This window comes from Indicator indicator (genome assembly GCF_027791375.1).
Source record: "Indicator indicator isolate 239-I01 chromosome W unlocalized genomic scaffold, UM_Iind_1.1 iindW_random_scaffold_73, whole genome shotgun sequence".
Taxonomy (NCBI): Eukaryota; Metazoa; Chordata; class Aves; order Piciformes; family Indicatoridae; genus Indicator; species Indicator indicator.
In genome coordinates this window covers 188,515-194,184 of record NW_026539067.1, presented here as the reverse complement: position 1 = coordinate 194,184, position 5,670 = coordinate 188,515, and positions in this window count along the sequence as shown.

Here is a 5,670-nt window from a genome sequence, read left to right as displayed (position 1 = left end):
GTTGCTAATCTACCAGGGTCTACATCCTGACCTACATCTCCATCATCCATGTGGGGTCTCAAGAGGTCTACCAGAGTTTTAAGGCTAACCCTCTCTTCCTCACCAGAAGGATCTTTCTTAACAGAGGGACCCTGAGTAGAAGGACCCTCATCTCCATCTGCACCATCTCCTGCAGCATCTGCATCTCTTCCTGCAGCTCCTTTACGCTTTCTGCTTACAGTGGCCACCAAATTTACTGGATTGGTTTTCACATTCACAACAGAGTTGGAAGAGCAAGTAGCCTTATGTCTTTCTTGACACAGTGCTATCAGTAGCCATATGATTATTCCAAGGAGCAACAAAATTAAGATTAAGGCTAGCACAAGATATCTAGGGTACCACTGGTTCCAAAGACCCTCTGTAGTTGTAAGAGGAGTAACAATCTCAAATGTGTCTGCTAGCACATCCATAGTTGAGTTACCATAGGTTCTTAGCCCAATAAGACCACAACAGAATTCACCAACATTCAGTAACTTATTCTTAACCCAAAGAAATGACTTATATGCCACATATCTCACAATCTTGTCTATCATGCAAGAAATGGCCCATCTGTAGACAATTGCACCGATAATAGATGAAATAGAATGACTCAGAATCCAAAACAGCTTCATTTTGCTTCCTAATCTGAGCAGAAATAAATCACAAGCAATCGAGCCCCGAGTTGGAGCACCAAGAATAGGAAGTGTGTCGGTGTGAGCTGAAATTCCCCTCCCCCCCAACAATAACCAGACTAGCTCAGTCTGGAAGCAAATGAAGGCTGTATTTACAAGCAGAGTCTAAAATCTACGATGAAATGCAATGAATATGTACAAATATACAAAATTCACAACATTCACAAATATATACAATCAACAGAAAATCACAACCGATCTCCCTTTGCTTCCCCCCAAGGGGACCCTCCCAAAGGGGCCTCTCTCTCTCCCAAGAGCTTCCCCCCAGACCCCCCTGGACAGAGAAGCAGAGTTAGTTAAGCAGAAAGTTGTTAACTTAGCTGCCAAGGTCAGTACGTGTTATCTTCAGCCAGAAGAGAAGAAGAAACAGCAGCCAGACAGGCCGGCAACTGCCCCCACTGCCGAATGCAGAATGTGCAGAGTGCCTACTTTGTTTTGGGTAATAGTTCTTAAACATTTCTATCTATCCAATGGAAGTGTTTAGAACAATCATTATTTTGCTTTCTTACACCCAATAGTGACTTATTTACATTCTCTCACTTTCTCTGTTCTGAACTTTGCAAGGAAAAATTAAAAAGACAGTTTCAAACCATCACAGAAGGGTCCAGCTGACATATGGGGCCCTCTGTTCCTTTCAGAAGGGAATCACCAATAACAATTACCCTCCTCTTCTTTTTTTTGTGTACAAGTTCTGATGCGAGGGGGGGACTGATTTGCTTTAGTCAGCCCCCCAGATGGTGTTACTTCTGCTTCCAGGATCACCTCACCCTCAACCTCTAGTGCCCCATATCTGTTTTGCAAGGGCAACTGAGTAGGTGAGGGGGGCTGGAAGGAGTTTACCTTGCCCCTTCTGACAGGCACCTGTATCCATTCCCCGCTGTTTCTTGGGTCACTTCCCTCTGCTAAGGGGGTCTGCAGAGCCTGGTACCACAAATCTAACTCCCTTTCACATTCCCTTATGGTCCTTAGTCTTTGTACTTCGTACTTCATCTCAGCCACTAGGTTAAACAGACCATTGATCTGCTCACACCTAATGCATGGATCATCTCTGCCACCCCCAACTTCACGTGCCAGGCTCCAACACTCATTGCAGCTGGTTGCCTGAACACCTGCATGCTTATGTGTGGGCTCTGTTTGGGTACCCACAGTTTTACAGACAGTTTGTGACCGAGTTTTAACCATGGCTCAATTCCTTCAGGGAACTGGCTTCTTTTTTTTTTTTACTTTTTTACCCCTCATGCGCTACTTGCCGCGTTCCTGTGAGCAGGCTAGCTTTCCTGCGGCTGCCCTCACGCTGATATGGCAGTCTCGTGCTAATTGGTGCTTAAATTTCGTGTGGTTCCGGGACAACACCCACCAGCCACGTCACCTTCCCAAGCAGGCACGCTGGAGGACAACCCCCACCAGTCCTGCTTGTCCCTTTGGGGTCCTTCCACCCTCAGAAAGCCCCAAAGCAAATCCAGGAAGCCCCCAAAGCAACTCATATTATAGCAAAGCTCAGCTAGTGGTTACCAAGGCTTTCCTGCAGCTGCCCTCACAGCCTCCTTCAGTCTGTCCTCATAGGAGAGGTTCTCCAGCCCTCTGATCATGCTCGGGGCCCTTCTCTGGACAAGTTTCAGCATGTCCATATCTTTTTTGTAATAAGGGCTCCAGAACTGAACAAAGTACTCCAGGTGGGATCTCACGAGAGCGGTGTAGAGGGGGAGAATCACCTCCCTCAACCTGCTGGCCACGCTTCTCTTGATGCAACCCAGGATACTGTTGGCTTTCTGGGCTGCAAGTGTACACTGGCAGCTCATATTGAGCTTCTCATCTACCAGCACCCCCAAGTCCTTTTCTTCAGGGCTGCTCTCAAGCCAATCACTGCCCAGCCTATATTGGTGCCTGGGATTGCCCTGACCCAGATGCAGGCCCCTGCACTTGATCTTTTTCAACCTCATGAGGTTGGCAGCCTGTCTCTGCAGCGTGTCAAGGTCCCCCTGGATGGTATCCCTTCCCTCCAGCATCAACCGCACCACACAGTTTGATGTCATCGGCAAACTTGCTGAGGGTGCACTCAATGCCACTATCCATGTCACTGATGAAGATGTTAAATAAGATGGGCCCCAGTCCTAGTTCTTGAGGGACTCCACTTGGACATGGACCCATTGACAGCCACTCTTTGGGTGCGGCCATCAAGTCAGTTCTTTATCCACTGAGTGGTCCATCCATCAAACCCATGTTTTACCAGCTTGGAGATCAGGATGTTGTGTGGGACAGTGTTGGAGGCTATGCTCAGGTCCAGAGAAATGACATCAGTTGCTCTCCCCTTGTCTATTGATGTTGTGACCTTGTCATAGAAGGCCACTAGTTTGTCAGGTACAATTCGCCCTTAGTGAAGTGTGGTGGGTTGAAAATTCCCCCCCAACATTAACTTCACCAGACTAGCTTAGTTTGGAAGCAAATGGAGCTGTATTTACAAGCCAAACTACAATCTACAACGGAATGCAATGAATATGTACAAATATACATTGTTTACAATATTTACAGGGTATTTACAATTAATAAAACAGCACAAGGACCCCTTCCCCTGGCCAAAAAGACCAGGGGAATCTTCCTCCCTGCCTCCCCCCCCATACAAAAGGGGAGAGAGAGAAGCAGAGAAAGTTAATACCAGACAAAAAAAATGCAGTCAAGGTCAGCAAAGCCTGTTAGTATATCTCCCCAGCAAAGAAGCAAGAAGAGAACTAGAGATTGTTTTGGGAACCAAATCTTATGGGAGATATCCCTCCAATGGAATTGTCTCGAATAATCATTATTTTCCTTTTTACACCCAATAGTGATTTATTTACATTTTTACTACTTTTTGCTTGAAATCTGTGAAAAATTTTAAAGACATAGTCTAAAACTACCACATGAATCCATGTTGATTGTACCAAATCACCTCTTTGTTATTCTTCTGCCTCAGCAGTGCTTCCAGGAGGATCTGCTCCATGATCTTTCCAGGCACAGAGGTGAGACTGACTGGCCTATAGTTCCCTGGATCATCCTTCTTTCCCTTTTTGAAAATGGGGGTTATCTTTCCCCTTTTCCAGTCAGTGGGAACTTCAGACTGCCATGACTTTTGAAATATAATAGAGAGCAGTTTAATGACCTCGTCCACCAATTCTCTCAGTACCCATGGATGTGTCCCATCAGGTCCCATGGACTTGTACACTCTCAGGTTCGCGAGATGGTCATGAACCTGATCTTCACTTACAATGGACAGTTCCTTCTTCCAGGCCCTGCCATTATCTTCTGTGATTTCAGGAGTATGGCTGGAGCCCTTGCCAGTGAAGACTGAGGTAAAGAACTCATTGAGAACCTTGGCCTTCTCCACATCACTTGTCACCAGTTCTCCTGTTTCCTTTCTGAGAGGGCCTACACCTTCCTTATTCTTCCTTTTGCCATTAATGTACTGTGGTGCAGGGGAAAAATAAGCCCCAACATGTTCCAGGCACGTCCTAGGCACAAACCCCCTATAACCCCCCTCCCTTTGGAGTTGAGGCTTTGGCATGAGAAATAAACAATAGCTAGGCACCAGCAAGTCGCTGTAAACATGACCTTGCCCAGGCTTGTATTGCACATGTCCCCTCCTGGGGTAAACAAAAGCACATGCCTCACCTGTGCTTGCTTTGTGTTAGGCTTGTGTATTTACCATGTTTGGGCAAACTTGTTACTATAGGTGTGATGTTTTGAGGCTATGCCTTTAAAATTTGTTACAGATTTCAAGCAGAAAAATGTAAATAAATCACTATTGGGTGTAAAAAGGAAAAATAATGATTATTCTAAACAATTCCATTGGAGGCATAGCCCCCTTAAGATTTGGTTCTCAAAACAATCTTGCGCACTGTATCAGTGTGTTCTCTTCTTGCCTTGTTTACCCAGAAAGCACCAAAGCCTCGTCATGCCGTAGCCAAAAGACAGTGAAAGCTGCTGAATCCACCACAGCCTCCACATGCTGAGAACAGCCAAGCTTTGCCTTGCCAAGCCAAGACTCGTTTACTTGGAAAAGCCTTGTTTACCTGGAAAGTAAGAAGAGCCAAGCTGTGCCATAGCTGAAGTCTAGTCGGTGAAAGCTGATCGTATTTACGACAGCCTTAGTGTGTACTGATGCTGAAAAAGTCTTTCCTAGCCATCAATGTAAGCCGTGCCAGCTGCAGCCCGAAGCTGCAGCCTGTGAGTGAAAAGCCATGCTCCAGCACCCAAGCCACTTGCTCCACAAATCAAGACTTTGCCACAGTCTCTGTCCTGAGAAGCCGGCTGCAACCCAAGCGCCAAGACGCTGCCACAGACTGCAAGCCAAGTAAAGATCTGCGAGCCAAGTGCCAGAGCCCAAGAGCCACTTGCCCAAGAGTGTTTCTCTGCTGGGCAGTCTGTGTTTCTCTTCTGCGCTTTTGCTTTTTCAGAGATAACACACACCCGCATACTGACCTTGAAAAACTAAGTTTAACAACCTCTCTGCTTCTTGGCTTTCTTCCTTCTGCCGGGGGGGGGGTCTGGGGAAGGCAGGGAAGGGGGAGGAAGGGGGGCAGCTTTCCTGGCTTTGGCCAGGAGGGGTTTGTGCTGTTTCTGTTAATTGTACATATTTGTAAATATTGTAAATACTGTATATTTTGTATATATTCATTGCATTCCATTGTAGACTGTAGTTCTTGCCTGTAAATACAGGTTCATTTGCCTCCGAACTGAGCTAGTCTGGAGTTGTTATTGTGGGAGGGGAATTTCAGCCCACCACACTACAACAGTGTCACAGGCAGGCATGAGATTATTAACCCCTTCCCCCTTCAAATGTAGTTTAAAGCCTCTATCAATGAGCCCTGCCAACTCCTGCCCCAGATTCCTTATCCCCTGTGGGCAGTAGGGCCTGGCGTAGGTAGTTAGAGCCTGGCGGTCGGAAGATGTAGCGCTGTATGGAAAGATAAGACACATCTCCACCTCT